Source organism: Solea solea, chromosome 12, assembly GCF_958295425.1.
Source record: "Solea solea chromosome 12, fSolSol10.1, whole genome shotgun sequence".
Classification (NCBI taxonomy): domain Eukaryota; kingdom Metazoa; phylum Chordata; class Actinopteri; order Pleuronectiformes; family Soleidae; genus Solea; species Solea solea.
In genome coordinates, this window is record NC_081145.1 from 17,693,461 (window position 1) to 17,713,392 (window position 19,932).

Genomic DNA, 19,932 nt, shown 5'->3' on the forward strand with positions numbered 1-19,932 from the left:
CTGACTCCATTACTGCAAACAGGAGACATTCAAAGCTGTAGTGAAGAGCAGAACAATGAACAAACCACCCTCTCCACCATTCATTGGACAGACAGTGAGGCACCTTCTCAAACAGGCTCTTACAGCTCCACAGAAAGCGTGCCGCTGTAACACAATTTCCCACTTTTGGGATCAATAAAGTGCATCTATCTATACATATATATATACACAGGTGTTTTTTAGTTAATAAGCTGCTCTTAGGATATCCATCACAGGCAGGTTTCAAGCATTAGGCTTGGAAATTTTTCTTTTTCAAGGACCAAATATTAAGTGTGGGCTGATTTGAAAGATTTCAAAGGTTATAATTCAAGCCTAGGACAATGTACATACACCAGGCCAGTTATTTTTGACTCAAGCTCACAATAAGAGCTCCACATGGGAAGGAAACAAGCCGAGCTCAACAGAACCTGATCAAAACATTGTCACTTTTGGCATAGATCAGAGGAATCCTTTTCCCATAGCTCTAAATCACACATGACAAATTGAAGGGGAAAAAGTATCTTTTCAAAGTTCAAAATACACTTATACGGAGGAACTAATCAGTGTGGTCGTAAACATTTACAAAAGTCCCAGTGTCTGCATGAAGCCAAGTGCTTACATTGGTTGTGCAGACTTTCTGGGTTGGAAGGCCTCAGGAGGAGACAGCTGACTGTTTGCAATGGTCCATAGAGCATGTCTTGACGTTCCCAAGACAACAACCACTAGGAGTTTACCATGACCTTTACAAGAGTCTGAAAGGTCAGGTATTCTAGATAAGAAGAGGATGGTTTGTGAAATGATAGAGCTGCAACATTAGTAGAGAAATGTGTCTTAAATATTCCAACATCAATATAGATCTACATTAGGCAAACGTCTAACAAACCAAAACTATGGCAAAATACAAGATAAATATGTTTAATCCAACCTAACCCAACATAAAACAGGTATTCTGTCTCCATGGTTAAGGGATTACGGCACAAATACCTTTTCAAGGGGGCACTGGATGGGTACCTCAATAGAAGTGACTGAGTGGATGCAACATTTGCAAAGAATACGTATGTCAGCCAAATGATCAGACAAACAATTGAAATACTGAGTAATCCAATGGTGCATGAACCATGATGTCAACACTGTACATCTTGGAGCCAGAGCAAAAAAACAGAAGCTGAGCCAAGAGCAGAGGACTTGCATCACATTTAGATGGCATTACAATCTATATTTAAATATGATTCTGCAGGAAGACAAAAAAAAGGAGTCGCACATCTCCTAGAAATAAGTTACTTCACAGGACCCTCTTTGATCACAGTCTTTACATGGCATGTTTCTCTTTAGCTATTAAAATATGGACTCCATCCACGAACTCCCAAACATTCTCTTCTCCTCTCTCTATAAGGTAGGTCCAATGTGCAGCTCCCAGGGCGGGCAGCTGGCTCTTCATCAGACAAAAGGGAAACTCCAGATTGTCATGGTAAGGGCAGCCACCCATGGCAATGCTCTGTGGTATTCCGGTTGTTTATAGCTGGTACTAATTACAGATCGACATACTAACCAGACTCAAGAATCTCGGGTTGGTGCAAAGAAAACAGAGACTGGAGATTACAACTGTATTCACTTGCAACAAGCCAAATAAAACATTTTGGGACGTAAACTCAATAGGGTGGCTGAAAGGCATCTGTCAGGATGAAGCTCATACTCGGGGGAAGCCTGTCAACTTGTGGAGGGGCACAATTTTGCAGTTTACTGTTACCAGAAGGACTTTTGTTGTCAGCTATTTGCTCACATCATGCTTCATTAAGTATATACAAGACTTAATTGAAGGTAGTTTTAAAGTTAACTGTAAAGATAATCTCCCTCTTACAAATCATTTTACAAGCTCACTTTAAAACCTCTAAAGCAGCAAAATACCTTTTTATGAAGTGGTGCTATGGGCTGTATCAATGATTTGTTTTGCAGGGAAGCATGCACTTGATATACCCATAAAGTCAGAGGCTGGAGATTGCAAGTCTGTGATGGAATTCCCTAAAGAGCATAAAATTGTAGTCTGACATTTTGGGAAATAAGCCCATTACCTTTCGTGCTGAGACCCATGATCATGCATGCTCAGTTAATATGAAGCAACATCCAGGAGTCAGTCAGCTAAGCATAGCACAAAGAGGGTAAGCGGTGTGTCATTATTATATTATATTAAATCTTATTAATTCCGTATGACAACAGCAGTGTGTAATATGTTTAAGAAATTGCCTCAATAAAGACAAACTTCTATTCTATTGGTTTATCTTTCTATGGCATTTCTATACTGCTGATTTAAATAACTTTAATACATTTCAACAATATTTACCATTCTTATACATGTATGTTCTTTTGCGACTACCCCAACTGATGTGTATATAATTTTGAAACAGAAATCCAATGTTGTTATTTAGCCCTTCTGAAGCAATTCCATGGTTATTTAAATTAATTTTATGAAAAATATATCCATTGCTATCACGAATATACCTCAGAGCTCTGATTAGTTTCTTTATTTAATCTATAAACTTGGTTTGTTCTGAATGTTTTGTTATTTGACCTGATCTGACCCTTGACTTCAGCCCCCTTTCTGTTTGAATTTGACACCGCTGATGAAGTCTGAATTTAAAATTGGGGGTAATTTACTAATTAAAAGCCCAAAGAGAGGAATAAATACAAAAATTGTACTTCAAATTTTAAAACTGTGGCTGTATATTCACTCCCCACAAAGACCTACATGCACTGTATGTTAACTGTAAATAAAACAGACACAAATGTATGAGAGGCCACAGCTAACGAGAGTGCTGTGACAGATAAAATCAGTGGGCTGTTTGCAGACAGCGATTGTTTTGGGCTGGCAAAGAGTTAAAACCCAGCTTTTTACTCCTGTAAATGTGCACTGCAGCTCATTAAACAAAATAATTGACATACAACAACAGCCATCATCATAAATATACAATATAAAATTCAGCCCTGACCTAATTTAGTTTGATGCATTTTTTTTTTTACTATTCATTATTAGTCATTACATCCATGGCACTGTGTAACTAAAGCTAGTTATGAGGAAAAGCCTGATTAAAATGCAAATCCTCCTTTCTGTCATGCTTTCACACCACAAAGTCTAATTATTGCTGAAATCGGAAAAGTAGCTAACTGAGATGTAACAGGGGATTCATAAATTTAATTAAAACTGTAAGACAGGTCTGTCTGTGTGTGTGTGTGTGTGTGTGTGTCTATTTGGGTAGAAACAACTCTATTAAATTACAACAATTTAGATTAAAAAAATGTGTTACAAAGATTCTATTTACAAAAAATATGAATTCACTGTCCAGTGTAGAAAGGCACACAATTTTTCAAAGTTGTGTGACAAATATTTGAATTGAGGACAATCACTGTACAATGAATAGAACACTAAAATTGCCACTAGAAACTGAAATATTAATACCAAAATGTGCTGCTGCAGCTCATTATACCAAAGAAGAATCAACAAATTAGAAGGGATTCCTCTGATCGTTGCTGTGTCTCAATCACATGTCGGTGCAGGTGTGCTCCATCGCCCAGAGGGAAGATGATGTGCTGGCATGAGTGAGAACTGTGCATGCCAGAGTAAAAACTTCGGATTGGGTGTCTAGTGATTTGCAAATATGCCAGTATGGCACTGGTGATTGTCCATCAGCCCAAACCTAGTGTATCTATGCATATTTTCTCTTCTTCAGCAAAGGAAACAAACACTTTCCCCAATTCAACAAAGCTCCTCCTTGGTGAAAGTTATGATGCCAGAGAGAAGCCAGGGGAGAAGCAAAGCCTTGTGTTTGAACAACATATTTTCACTTTGATCTCACAATATGGTGTCCCAGTGGTGGGACCAGACAGAATTAACTGAACACTGGATCTTGTTGTGCTGTGGTCTTGTTTGCCAGCCTCATGCTCATTGGCTAGTTTATGCACAGCCACTGTTCCTGTCAGTCAACAGTCCTCAGAATCATAGCACTCCTAACTCCTCCTCCTCTTCCTCCCTTATGTGGACCAAATCGAGTGGCATCGTGCCAGTAGCTGGGCAGGACACCCACCTGCTACCACAATCACACACTCACTCACAAAGACGCTTCACAAGCAAATAGTTACAACACAAAAAAGGACTATTTCTTCAATATTCAAAGTGCTCCATGCTCTCTGTCACACCATTCTCAGACAGACATGTCACACGTGTCTCATCCCTTACAGACATTCAGCCAGGAGCCCTCCTCATACTGCCAGCCTGATATAGCTGTGGTATGGGCCTGGGTGCGGGCCAGGGACTCAGGGTTTGTTTTTTTGCCATGTTGTTCTGCATGTGATCCAGATCATGTCACGCACCGCACAACAACCCCTTACACAATCAGAGAGGAGTTACAGAGATACAGTACGGCATGCGCTTATATTGCCAATGAGATCACAGCATGGATGGGCTGTGTGTGCTTGCGTGTATATGGACGGAAAGGGGGCTCCAAAAGTTGCACAGGTAATTTGAGATGTGCCTTCCCTCAGCTGGGTGACTTGAAAATTGGGTGAGTCTGCAAATCTAATTTGAGCAGCACCAACAAGATTAGTTGTGGAAAACAGTCTTGCTGTGTCAGGGAAGGTCAAGCAGTGGATGTTTGTTTACATGTGGTAAATGCTGGAGTGCTTTTTCAACACAAATGTCTTGCCACGTTGGAATGTAGACTGACACATACTCTGGGGTATAATGTACTGTATGTTCTCTTTGCCAGTAAAATCCATGTTCCATGTCTTTCAGCTCCTATTATTACACTCCTATTATTATTATATTTTCTCCATACAGAATAAAAGAAGCATAATTTCAAAGATGAATCATTCATGATCAAGATTCATTAGGATCACAATGCACACTTAATGCTTCAAAGTATTTATTACTAAGTAATGCTTTATGAACTAGCAGGTTTTTTGACAGAGTTGAGTGTAAGATTCAGATTGATGGCAACTTTGACTTCACATAGTGAACTATCCTAGCCATACCTCTAAGCTGATACATGTGAACTACATAAAACGTTGCTCTGAGCTGTAAATTCACAATTTCTGAGCATAAGGAGAGTGATAATGCTTTCCTCAAGCCTGACAAGGAAGGTGCCTAACTCTTATGGCATGATTATAAAACCAGAGAGCAGCATGAAAGCTGGGCCTGCTCACTGTGTTACTACTTCTAAGGACTAAAATTTGAATACTGGCTGACAATGTGGTCTATGCACTGCGATATGGTACTAAAGCAGTGATCAGGATAGTAGCCCCACAAAACCGACAGCATACATGTCTATCCATAAGTATATTTCAAGACAGAATGTAACTTGATGTTCCTAAAAGCCTGAAAGAGCCAAAAACAGAGAAGCTGTAATAAAGTTGTTAGTTTCCACTACGGAATTAGTATAAGATTGGAAACTCAAGCCTCAAGACAGGGGGGTCTTACGATTAGAACAGGAGATATGAAGCAGAGCTTTTGAATTTGAATGGAAATATATGAGTCACACTGACCTAGTTTAATAATCAGAACAGAGTTGGAAGGTTTTAAACATTTGCAATATCGGGAAGAGCCATTATTCATTGAGGATTTGCACAGAGGCACCACTCCCATCACCTCCAGTCATCTCATCTGCAATTTATGAGACTACTGAATTCCACGGAGCTTCATCGAGATGCTAATTAAGAAACAGAGTATTTAGATGGTACATCCATAGTGAATACGTTCCATCCAAGAGAAATCCTGCTTAATTTATCTCCTAAAAGCATTTTGTTCTACCAGGCCAAAGTGTGAAACTGACAGATGTTTGATACCAAACAAAAACATACAGACTTGCGGTATAAAACCAGCCACCCAAAAACTTACTGCGCATCATCATGAAAGGTTGTTGCTTCAGATGAATCCAGGAGATACTACTGTGGCATGCAAGTAACCCTGTCCAGGCCTGTAATCTCGGACACAAGAGAGAGCTCAGTTTCACCATGGCAAACAAGTCCAACAGCAAGGTATGTCTGAGAGATTTCAGAACAACACGTAGCAAGTTATTTTAAGGAGCATGGTGAGTCCGGGAGAGTTACTGAGGTCAAAACTTGTCCAAAAGCAAGTACCCCTTTGTGCTCTCAACACATCTGCGTAATGCAGAATTGTTTAGCTCTCAGCATAGAAACAACCAATCACAGACGCCTTGTCCTAACTAACACATTCTTATGTAGATATATCACAGATCCTGCAGGGAAGGATAATCCTTCCTTATATGGAAATCAATACGGCATCAAGGCAGTTAAAAGTGTGAGATCATGTAATACTTTTCCATCAACCTTCTGAAGCTCAAATACACAATTTAACGGAGCTAATAGACATTTCTATTGTAATTTCTCTGTGGACAAGTTTGGCGCTGAAACACTTCCCAGTTACAGTGTTACATTAAGTCATGGTCTTTGACTGTCATTCTCAGTCAATGTAAATCTGTAAGAGGAACAGCCAGTGAACTAATGCCATGCCTACAGTATCCTAAAGCTAAAGCCTAACTAGAGAAACACAGATACTGCTGGGAATATTTTTTCACTTCATACTGATGTTGACGTGTGTGCATGGTGAGCAAGCTTAGATGCATGTGACTTCACTTTATTAGCAGTGTTGACAGAGAATTGAATTTGCATTTCATAGTCAGTTGCTTTACAGCACATACATTCACGACCAAGTTTAATCAACATAAATGCTAAATTGTGAGATGGAGCCTGAAGGTTTCCAGTTTTTAAATGAAACTGGAAATCCATCCATTTCACCCAAAGGTTTTGATCTTCCACCACATATTGTTAGATCTTTGGTCATCCTCATTTCCAGCCTCCAGCTGTAAGCTGCTAATTCTCAGAGAAAGGGAGGTATTAGAAGCTAGAATAGCACATTTCTCAGAGAGGATAGGGCACTTTTTACACGAGTGCTAAAATAATCTATAGCAAAGAGCCCTTTAATGTATATAGTGTAAAGTCTTAGACAAAAAAAATCAAGACTTGTTTTTTTTTTGTTTTTTGTGTGTTGTGAATGGATGTGGGAATATATCAAATGCTATTAGAATAGGAACATCATTCAGTTCAAGTTTACAGCTCTGTTCGTAAGCTGGAGCCTGAGAAATAACACAACATATCAAGGTTGGAATGCAGCACAGCTGGATGGACCCATGAAGGAATCTGCTTTGGTTTCAAGGTCAAAGACTCAACAACACAGTCTCCCATCACAAATACTGTCATGAGAAGATTGAATACTGTACTGTACTGACTTCACTTGTTGCCAAGACCCAAGGTTTTAAGTGCTGTTGGAAACAGGTCTGAGGATGGAAGAGCATGTATTATCTCAGCCAAGGATATTTGGCAATATTTGTCATTCAGCATGACTCAAAAGCACAACTTAATTTGTGTGAAATTTTGAGGGGATGATGATTATGCACGGAGAATTAGATTTTGGTGATACGGATACAGATACAGATCTGGACTCAGGACTATTTCCAAACAACTGCTAACCTTGCAAAATAGGACAATGTATTCAAGCTGAGTGGCCTTTGTGGAGATTTAAGCTCTGAGTGCTTTGTCTAGTTCCATATTTTCTTCCATTACACTGACCACAATAAACTGCTCAGGGCACCGGCACAAAATTAAGGTGCACCCACATTTTTTAATGTGCCGCCCTCAGTGCAACAACTTTAAAGGTTGCCTTTTTGTCACTTCCCAGATGCATTCATAGTTATGTAAATGATTATAAACAAGAATAGGCTTAGGTAAATATTTGGCTTCATTAAAAGCACAGATTTAGTGTGTGTACACACAAACACATGCAAATAAATGGTGACATTGCTTCGCTGGTTAGATCAACAGGGAAAATCCTGACTGTTTTGTAGTGATTACAGTATATTGTGTATATAGGGTAGTAACAATTAACTAAATTAATGGCACACTTAATTCAAATATTATTTACTCTATGGAAATATGAAACTACTATACTATATTGTGGTGTAGTGTGGTCTACTGTAGTGAGAATGTTGTCAGTCAGCACCACCCCACCTGCACAGTGCGCACTTATGCACACACACACACACACACACACACACTAATGCTGCGGTCACACCGGATGTGGTGCAAATTTTTCCAGCGGCAAGCTTTACATACAAGAGTGACAGTGCTTCGCTAGTTAGACAATAAACAGGGTGGGAGATAATGTTCATACTGTGCCATGTCTGGGTTTACCAACAGAGAGGGGTGCTAGCAGGCTATTGCAATCAAATGAACTTACAACCCAAGGCACTCGTAGAAGAAAAACATCATGAACATAGTTCTTCAAGTTATCGATTGACTGAGGCTGCACGCTCTGTGTGATCAGCTGTGAGTGTGTGTGTGTGTGTGTGTGTGTGTGTGTGTGTGTGTGTGTGTGTGTGTGTGTGTGTGTGTGTGTGCGTGTGTGTGTGTGTGTGAGAGAGAGAGAGAGAGAGAGCAAGTGAGAGAGAGAGAGCAATGTGGGAAGTTGGTTCGGAACGTGGTTTTAAATCTCGTTGGGAAAAAAAATTAGCAATTTGTGACAGTCAGTGTTGATTGTGTAGCCACGCACTGATCAATGTATGGCAAACTCTGGAAATGTAAAGTGCACAAGTGTGACCAAAGAAAACATTTTGATGCACCCCAAAGAGTTTTGGACACATATGCATACAGTATGTTTTTTTTTTTTTACACACAGGAGAACAGGTGAAATGTTGTTGAGGAGAACTACAGCCTCTTCCACAGTAAAATTGGCATGATGTCACAGACATGCCAGAAACAAAACAAGCTGAGGGCCAAAAGATGGATGTAAGTGATAGCATTTACCTAAACTAATGCATGCATTGCAGAGTAATTTGACCTGGGCGTGAATGACGATTAAAACCATTCCCACTGATGAAAAGCCTGTTTGAATGCAATGGTAGTAGTTGTTTTTCCCACACCCACTATTCAGTTCAACCCGAGAGTATCTGACATCACTAAATCACAGATTCCAACAATGTTAGCTCATTAAGTCAGTGGGCTATGTTTAATAGCTGAACTTTGCCTGCCCTGTGAGAACAAAAACTTTTAAATAACATGCTTTCATAGAAAGACACAGTTTGACGAGGGGTGAGCAGCAGCCTACGGATTAAAACTAGAGTAAAAGTTAAAGTTGGGGGTCATAACCCAGCTACAACCTCTCATTCATAAGCATAGCAAAACATCTGTGATACAGAGGTTTTTGCATTCTCACTTATGATGAAAACACCAATTAGTTCTTGTTTCTAAACTAACCCAATTGTGAGTACCTTGTGCAAAGGAAACTTATTTTACAACAGGCTAATGTGCCTTTGATTGTGTCATAAGGTTTTATGCACCATTACTACATAATTACCTAAACGTAGCTAATAGACTTGCATTTTCAAGTTCAGCACCTTAGCTAATAGCTTATCAGCAGAGCCATAGCCTTGACATACCCAGACAATGTTTACAAAGTCAACATTCCTTTAAAAGGTCAGAGAGAAACATTTAAACTGTTGAGAATTCATCGTCTCTCTTCAGTGAATAAGGGAAACAATACTTAACCAAGTCAAAGCTGTAAAGATAAGAGGTATTATTATTTGCAAATCAAAAGCTCCTTTTCTTCAAGCCATTATTGACCTTTGTCAATAACAGTTTCACAACAAGAAAACCACATACTTTTTTGTTTCATTGTCGTTATTGTCATGTTTTTATGTTTTGATAGTTTTGTTCTTGTTTCCATTAATTTCCATTTTATTAATGTGCAATGTCCCTACCCGGTAAATTAATTCTTACACCTTCATCCTGTTGAGTTCTGGGGTCCTATGGATATTATTTGTTCTGACAAATTGCAACCTGGATGACCCAGATGACACTGACTTTTGGTAGGTGCAATGTTTTTGCCTGGTAAGTGCAAAACATAGTTGAATTAAGCCATGACCTTAGCTGCCAACACAAATTATATCAAGAGCAAGGATCCAAAACATAATGTGACTGGACTCCTGACTCCTCCTCTGCCTTGATCGCAGACAAAGCTGACATTTTTAGACATGGCTTCCAGCCCAACCTGCACTTTGTCAGGCTTCACTGACTTTCTAAAACTCAGTATTTTGTTTGAGGGGCAACTACGTAGCCAAATTCCTCATGGTGTAAAAAGGGAGCAGTGTTACTCATCACAAAGAGTGTGGCATTTGGGAGATCTCGAGTGAGACTTGGGTGTTGAAATTCTCACTTTGGAAAGAAGCTGGTGTTTTGTGCAGAACTTTAGACCTTATTGCAAATTTAAATCCAATACAAATACAAATGTTTCAGCTCACAATTCAGCTGACAGCAGAAAGAGCAACATTATGGTCCATTTATATAATTTATTAATTTGTGCAGAACACCAGAAAATAGGATTGCAGACCTGGCTTAAATACATCATACTTGCGTGAGGACTTCAATGCCTTGTTCAAAAACACTAGGAAGAAGAGTCACATGAGATTGATGTCACACGGTATCACAAAAAGAAGTGTTATTACTGTCAGCAAATTACACTTAAATACTGAGATCATAGACTTGAGTCTAACACTGTAAACATAAACCTTTTTAAATTATAATTTATCTTTCGTTGAAACTGGCCACTTTGTCAGAGAGTGTGAGAGAGAGAGAGAGAGTGAGAGAGTACATTCTGTGTGTGTGTGTGTGTGTTTGTGTGTGTGTGCATGCTGGCATGTGCATGCTCCTTAACCCTGAGGTCACACCTGTTACCTAGCTGAACCCCTGGCTCAGGGTAAGAGGTGGAGGTCAAGGAGTCACATGACACTTCCTTCACAGATCTTTTTCAGGGTCCACACATTCACTCTGTCAACCAAGCAATTGTCTAGTGCTGAGCAGGAATATAGGTTCATACCAGAAAACCTTATTTATTTATTTTTTATGAACATGGAATTACAGGTGTTGTTTCAGACGGACAAATACTGCCTTCATTTTTATGATTATGAGTATAAAGTCTAATACAGTAAACTGAAACCAATTATGATATCAGTGTCATATGAGAGTTGACCTTTGCTGTTCTACGTTTTTGATTTTGCCGCGCACAGTTAAAACTTATGGAATTAAGGCAAGGCTTTGTGCAATTTTGAAGTCATAAAAGCATTTCACGTTCATATAATTAAACATTATAAAACGAGTGAAAACGAGTATACACAAATGTCAAATGAATAGTGAATTAGATTTAAATGACCAAATAACACTACATAGTAGTAGGGCTTGTGATACTTTTTACATTTTTATATTCAATGTACCCTGTAAACTGGGGAGTGTAATCTTGGCAAGTATAAGCTATTATTTCTTGCAATGTTCATGATGCTTGTGGTTTGTGTGGTTTATACACAAAAGGCTCTTGCAAAATCTGAGCACTTGCCTGTATTTTTGTGGCTCTGATCCATGAACTTTCTCTTGCACAGTCTTGCATGTAGGTGGCAAATCCAAGGCCATTATATTATGATAATAAAATTGCAAAACAATTATTGTTATTACTGTACTAATTCATTGTCACATCTACATGATTGATGATTCAGCCTGACATAACACATAATACTGTTTTATTGAACATGAAAATAATTTTAGCGTTTTTTGGTATCCAAGTCAAAACTTCACTAATGTAACAACACTAAACAACACTACTTCTTAAATCTCAACAAATAAGCCTATGTTCAGGTGAAGGTCTGGGTCACTGATCTTTCTGACAAACAGAAAAAACATAGTGTTAAGTGTGATATTTAATGTCTCAATAAGCTATTGCAACATAAAAACAGCCCACTGTGATTGAAACACATCATCTCTTGTACCACATATGCTTTTGGAGGGGGGTGCATTGTCAAAATATGCCTTTTCACTTCATTCTGGAGTATTATCATTACAATATTTATGGAAACACAATTCAGAGGTCCCAGTTATTGGAAAAAGGGGAATAAATCCTAAAGGCTTCAGGTCACTTCATCTGTAAAGTTAAGCAAATTTTAATGTCTTAATGGAACAGAAAACCAGTGCATTGAACAAACAACTATCAGACTCTAGCAGTCAATCCTGTGCTGTTCATACACTGTATATATAAAGTGGAGTCTTCAGTTGTGAAGGCTCAAACTTTGTAACTTGAGCGGGCCATTACAGTTTTTGAGACGTCACCTGCTACAAGGTGCCTACTGGATGATGGTAACGGTCATTCTAACAGTGTGCACTCATATGTCACTTTTTCTAAAATGGGAGCATAATATACAACATTGGCATCATACTCTATTGGAGAAAACATACAACTAGTGATTATGACCATAATCACTCCTTGAGAAAAGGTTTATTGTCATTATGGCAACCTGCTACTTCTGCTACTTTTAAGTCCAAGGCTTTGCTTTACAACCCAGAAAAATACTTCCATTTTATATGCAGTAAAGGGTGCTGTATAAACACAAGATAAACATCACAAGACACAATCTCCCTGTTACTCATTGCAAAGAATGTCAGTTATGTCCATCATTCACAAATGTAGGAAACAATCCAATAAATATTTGCACAAATATTTCCCACATAAAGTATTTTGGGGCTGGCATCAGCACAAATCTGATAAAAAAAATAAAATCCTAAATCACTGTGAAAACACTCCACCCCCACATCCACTTAACACAAGTAACATTGTCAGTCGCCTTCCTTTGTTGACACTGTCAACTCCCGTGTACTGATCACAACAAGAGCAAGCAGCAAGTAAAAACAAGAACTGACAACTGCAGTCACATGTGAATGTACATTTTATCCAGAGACCGAGATTCAATATACTTCAACCTTCACTAGCCTGAACTTGTGACACTGGGGATGAAGATGGTTTTACTTTCACAAACATAGAGTGAAGGTAGTTATATTAGCACCAAAGCTAAAGGACAGTGGGACACAGAGGAAACAAACAAGAACAGTATGGATCACTGAGGCTTTCTTTAAAAAGCTAAATAATGATTAATAATCACATAGACATTTGTTTGTTTTGTGAGACAAAATTAACTAGAGAAATGCGACTTTTGATTGATTGACTTTTAGAATGTGCTATCTATAGTTATTGTATTACAATAATAACACATTTTACAATTGGGGTGCTACCTCTTTTTTTAAATTAAAATAAACTATGTTTAGCTGTTGAATCACTGTTAGATCATCCTGAGATTAAGGTCTAACCCTCACTGTGATGATTAGCTGTACAAAAATGGCTGACACTCAACAAAATGTGAAACCTTAGTCTTCTGGTCTTAATCATGGAAGGTTACATATCGTAACTTTAAATCTACATTTTTTTGTGTTTCCTCTGTATAAAATCAGTCTGAGCATTAATCTTATCAGCACCAACGGTGGGTGAAGTTTGGTCAAACGTGATTCCTGTTTAATAAGTTTGTTGTTGCATTATTGACGAGCTGCTTCAGAGAGCATCCTCTTACGACTCGTCTCTATTTATTTCTTTAACGAGTTTATATTTATGGAGGAAACGTGACATGAACTCCATCCCTCTCCCATCACCGGTTCCCTCCAAACACGTCTCCCTGGTGGGACGCCTTGTGTTCGGTGAGGGGCGGATATGTGTCCCGCTGTCTGTCCCATTTTGTAAACTCGGGAGAAGTTTAGCTCGGGTTCGCACTGGTTTCTTTAAGCAGCCGTGCGCTATAACAACTTGTGTACAAAAGTAAAACACGAGCGTAGTTGTTAGCAGCAGTGTTTCCAGCTCTCAGTCATGACAGAAGCAGCAGTTGTTGTACTGTTGTACTTGTACTGTTACAAACGCAGTAGCGCTCTCACTCACAACAGCCAGCGAACTTCTCCGCTGTCCCCACATCTTCACACCGACTGCACACGTTTGACATTTAGCGCAAACGGGACGGGACGGCACAGCGCCGTTAGCTTGTCCGTCCACAAACGGCGTTGCTCTACTTGCACGAACTGAAACTTAGCAGTGGGAGACGAGACTTGTTGGCTGAGACACTTAGAATTTTGGGGGAAACGAAACGCTCGGCTAACTTTTCCTTACCTTTACAGACACCCACTGACGCCCGCTCGGTCGTACCACTTCCTGGCAGGCATGTATCCCGGTTTTTGTCAACGTCGTCCTCGGCAGTGATAAAGAAAATCCGAGTGTGTGAAGCCCAGCTCTCTCGCCAGTGCCTGAGCTTTTTTTTTCGCTCGCGGCTCCTCTCCCTCCCTCTCTCTCGCTCTCTCCCTCTCTCTCTCTTTGCGTGGCTTCGGGAACAGCCGCTGCCGTTTTTTCCACCAGCCTGACGCGGGAGCGCGCACACTAGGATTCTAGGCTGGCCAAGAGCGCCGCGTGAACGCGCTTTTCACAAGGCACACAACAAAAACTAAAAAAAAAAGGTAGTGAGAAACTACTGCTCAATTTTCCTCAACATCAATACAACAAACCTAACATTCTAGGTTACAAATTAGATTTTGAAAATACCCTTAATCCGGATCACCACCATAATACCAACAATAGTTTATTCCTTGGACCACAACCAACAAGAGAATTTGATCCAAATATCCATCACATGTAATCCACACATCTGTAGTTAATTATATCCCAGTCACAATATGAACTTCAGACATGCACAATGACATTCTTCCTATGACACATCGTGCATCATGTTTTCCATTCATGTGTATGAGGTTTGAAACTATTTCAATTGTAGATGTCCACAGAGTGAAATGTGAATTACTGCAAATATGAATATCTGTCATTTAAAGTTGATATATCAACAATTTAACTCCATAGTTCCTTGAAGATACAGTATAAACTGAAATTATGACTAGTCCGAGTTGAACGGTAGATATTTCAGACTATAGTTATGGATATTCTTAGTTTAGTTTCATCCATTATGCATTATCTACCACTTTATCACGGGGGTGCTGTGCCAATCTCAGCAGATATCCTTAATTCAATTTGGCTAGGGATAATTGAATTACATATATCTGTAATACAAAATGCAGGGTAGCTATTAAATCTTAGAACTTGTTGCCATAAATGCAGCCAAAACAATTACCATAATCATTGCCATTGGTGAAAAGTCACTGTTGCTGCTGAAAGACAAAAAGTCTGAATTATCATATCATGTTTTTATCAAATGCATTGGATACAGATTTTACTGACATTGGATAAAAAATATATTACAATAACAAGCCATAACATATCATTCGTGTCACTGGTGACCAATAAAGAAAGCAACTAGTACAATTTGTATTTAAGTATTTGTATATTGTGTGACAGTAGTGTGATATCAACTATAGAATCAATTGTATATACTACACCATTATTTAAAGCTTTACTTTTACTTTGCAATGCTTATTTTTTTCAGATTATTTTTCAGATACTTTCCACATAAATCACACGATCAACCGATAAAATATTAATATTAATGTGCACACTTTGTACACATTAATATTTGATTCTGAAAATAAACCATTCTGTTTTATAGGGTGCAACAGAAGATTGTTGTTGTTTACAAAGGAGTTGTCATCAAAATAACAAGTACATTTATGAAGAAAATTGAGGTATTCCACCTGCAATTGAGTATTTTTACATAACAACTTTCACTGATCACTATCACTCGGCTTGTTAGTTACACTGCTGTAAGTATTTTATAATAAAAAGTCACAGATTTCCTTGATAATATGTGGTTATGCTGATTATACAGGTCAACATAAATAAAGAATAAAGGTAGAAGAAATGTCTCTGAGCTCTATTGTCCAACTCTGCCAAACCAACTAAAATTGGTTCTTAGTGTCAGATAATGTGTCAACAACTCTTTTGTTTGGAACAACTTAATTCCTTAGAATCATCTTCATTTATTCACTATGACAGAATCCTGGCTGACGACTAGTAATCATGGACACCAGCCCACCTGATTACTGTTTATAAAACAAGCTCACACTTAAGGGTCGGGGGTGGAGGGTTTGCCCTTTTTGTGCGAAGAAAGCTTCAAATGCCCCTTTCAAAGATCTGGGGCTGTTTATCTGACTTAAAGCTCTTTCTTTCCTTGGAAAGGATTTAAAGAAGATCTCTATGGGATTGATACAGTATAACAACCCAGATTTGAACTGTTTCATGATGTTTTGGTGCTTTTTATTCTTTGGTCACGTTTATGCCATTTTGTTTTTGCTCTTTCTTTGTATTTAAAATCTCATTTTAATGCTATGAAAGTCATTTATTTTTGATTATATGACATACTTTTGCTCATGCTATAGTTATCGTAAATAATAAAATATGCAAATAAAAGTCACAAGTAGGCTTATTTAAAGTTTGCATGGACAAAAAGTGTCAACATCAAATGACAACAGGAGGAAACAGACAGGTGAGTTGTACAAACCCACAGTCAGGGTGTATTTGGCCCAGAAAGCATTGAGAGCAGGAGAATGTCTGACATCATGCTCGGTATAAGAGATGACCAGCGTAGAGGAAATCCCCTCCTTTCCTGCTGCATTCAGGTACAGTTGGAAATACTCTATTCTAATCTAAAAAAACAACATCAAAACATAGCAAAGTGTACTCTCAAAATTATGTTTTTTTTTTCCTATCTTTGAGTAGCTGTTGCTGGTGCTGCACGCTCCTCAGGCCAATATGTAGCAAAGGATTTTAATCTGATTTTGTATTTGTAATTTGTAGTCAAAGCTATAATATTTGCTGGCCTGTGAAGTCTTCCCTTGGGGTAAAAACAGTCCAGTAAAGCAAGCAATGAAGTGAATATTTCACACAGAGGTTAACACTTTGTTTGGACGTGTGACATTTACACCTTTTATTCCTCGGATGCGAGCGTTTATGATGAGAATGTGAAGGCAGCGTGCGTTTGGGGAGAAGAGAAGGAGCTGAGCCATAGGTTGACATGTGGGAATGACTGAAGTGAACACATTCCAAGCATTGTTTCCTCCTCCTCCTCCTCCTCCCCTCTCCAGTCCAAGCAATGAGGCCAAGGGTTTTCCAAGGCTTAGGCAGACGGAGCAGATGACTGATCAAGGAAGAGGAAGAATGACTCGCATTTTCCTCACTTGCCTTTTTAAGAGTGACTCTCGCCTTCTCCAGCTGAATTGATGAAAGTTAGTTTTGGTTTGTTGGTGTTTTTATCGGTTACATGCTTGCCTCTAACTAAAGGGAAAGTGAAATGCAGAGTTAAAGTTAAAACATCTTTTGCCTGATGTCCTGGGACAATTGATCTAACATCCTTCCTTCAAGATGACTGAAAATGATGGTGATAAAGGTTGATAAAGGCAAAGAAACACTGGTAAAACATCTACCTTTGTGGTGCTTTGTGCACAGTCAGTGATTCCTAAAGACGGGGGCAGGACCCACAGATGGGCGGCGGGAGACATTTTACTGGGGTCCACAAACTTATTTGCAGAATTTTCTCAAACTTTTACTCAAGATTTATTTGTGCAATGATTAATAAAGTTTAGAATCTACAGGTATGGCTGTAAATGAGTCGCTTTGGATGATTAATGTTGTCATTTGGGTCAAAAAAAATGGTTCCCCATATATAAAGTTGAGGAAACACTGATGGAAGTGACAATTTGATGCACATGTTTTTTTTTTTAACATAATCAATTAAATAATAATAAAATAACCAATATACAACACATATTGGTAGTTCAGTCTCAAAGACAGAGCGGTTAGAGTCAAGGGCAGCAGTGAAGTTTGAACTGACTCCAGTATCAGCAGAGTTGAAAGTTAGGACATTTTCCAGATGATGGAATGGCAGAAAATGAAAAAAAGAGACATTTTAAGTTTACCTTTCCCTATGGAAGAGAAACTGGCAGACTTTTCTGTAGTCTGCAGTCCAAAGCACACTCAGCAATATATTATGTCGCATGCTTATTAAATAGATTTCGATATGTGTTTCATGTGAACTCAAAACTATCTTTTTTATTATTATTATTGATGGTGATCTTACAAAGCCCTTTACTTTTTTAAAGACATGTTGGGAAGCTGCGTTTGGAACAGCAGTAGGAGATTGAAGACCGACTGCAGCCAACTCTGATATCTGATCTTAGTGCTCCCCCCAAATGAGAAGTATAATATAATATTGGCTAAGTAATAGAAACACTTACTCATAAAGAAGAAAATAAACCTAAAAGTATGACTGGGCTGTTCAAATGTAGCACAAAGCATATACAAAGCTATTAGTCACAGTAGTAAACACCCATCCCAGAAAGGTCAGCGGTGGCCTTCAGCAATGACTCACTCAACTGAATACTTTATTGATTTAATAATGGGAGGATTGTGTGCCATCAGGAAACACTTAAAAGTCAGTTGATGTTGTGTCACACTGGGGACAATCAAATGATTTCTATAAATGTTTATTGGCCAACGTGGCTCAATACACAGACAAAATGGAGCTCGTTCTGACCATTATGGTTGCGTTTCATTGTGAAACCATTTGGGACAAGTAAGTCGCAGAGTGCCAACTCAGCACATGATGCCCGTCTGACTCATCCTCCCTGACTCCCTCCTCTGGTCCAGGATCTGTGGCTGTCTGTCCCTTTCTCCTTTGCCAGCCCATCACTCCATGCCCATGAGTAGGAACCTGGCCAAGGCTGGAGACACGGCCTCGCTGAAGAAAGAGGAGGGCGTTTATACGTGTGCGAGTCTTTGTAAGAACAAAGACGGGGTGTGATGTGATATGAAGTGGGACTGGAGAACAGCATAGTCACACCTCCGCTCAATAATAACAAATATGAGAGGAGACAGACTGGGTGCCTAGGCTTCATCATCTAGACCGGGGGGGTCTGCAACCTTTAAGATGAAAAGAGCCATTTTTATCCCCTCTCCACCCACATTTGACCCACAAAATGAAGAAAATAACATGTATAAAGGTTTTCCTACAGATATAAAAGACCAATAGTTTGTTCCATTTATTAAATTCAAGAACTACAGAATGGTTGAGATTTCATTGCTGTTTATACCCAAGAAAAAAATAAAACACAGAATTACATAGACCTAGTCCTTCCATTGATTGTGACAAATAAATGAAATTAAAAGTAACCCACTGTGAAATAAATGAAGCAATATTTGGATTGTATGTAGTTCATGCTTGAGAAAACCTGCCTGGCATTTGGACAGGACTCCAAATGTGTACTTCATGTACACGTTACTGCATTTAGGTGTCGGGAATGGCTTCACATATTTCAGACACAAGTTTGTCAAGGCTTTTCAATATTGTACATTGGATTTGACACATAAAATATGAAATTCAAAGCTACTACGAGCCACTGCAGAGGGGCTTAAGAGCCACAGGTTACAGACCCCTGATCTAAAACATTATAACACGGTTTGAGCCCTTACTGTTACCATTTATCCCTTCCCTCCTTCCATTTCTGTGCTTTTTTTTTTTTTTTTTTTACAGCTTTGTGCCGACATCAAAGCTAAACAGTACCGTGGCTAAGCTCATTATATTAATGAGCTTTGAGGCCTATATACACTGTGTGGTAAACATAGGAAAGATGATCCCAGGAGTTAAAAGGTAAACAACTCTAATTAGGCAGAGAATGCCCAACTGGCCACATAAAGTTAACACTTAAAACCTCTAGGATTACTTTATATTTGGCTGTGCTAGCAGAGATGGCATCACTGGTCAGTCGACCATGTTAGTGTAGTCTGAAATATCTTCAAATTGGAATTTGATCAGCGTCTAGGTCATAAAATTAGGATGACTTACAGTATATGCTATAAAACCCACTGCTGACTAAGATTTTCTCCTATGGGAGTAAAACATCTGTTCGGGACATTTTTTAAATTTTTTTATAAGATATGACACCGTGACTCGTTTGCCATTGCGGACAGGAAGTCCCAGATGGCAAAGAGGAAATGGGCATTAG

General features: G+C 38.9%; 1 protein-coding gene across 5 annotated transcripts in view; it reads right to left on the reverse strand.

Moving 5' to 3' along the window:
• Positions 1–14,298, reverse strand: part of peak1 (pseudopodium-enriched atypical kinase 1) — a 77,612-nt gene extending 63,314 nt beyond the window's left edge. For 4 of the 5 annotated variants that reach the window (XM_058644836.1, XM_058644837.1, XM_058644832.1 and 1 more), the window contains exon 1: positions 14,105–14,298. The gene's annotated coding sequence lies outside the window, so the exon portion shown is untranslated. Of the gene's footprint in view, positions 1–5,902; positions 6,074–14,104 lie in introns of those variants that run through there. The other variant, XM_058644834.1, reaches the window with a different exon arrangement.
• Between the last annotated feature and the right edge of the window lie 5,634 nt (positions 14,299–19,932).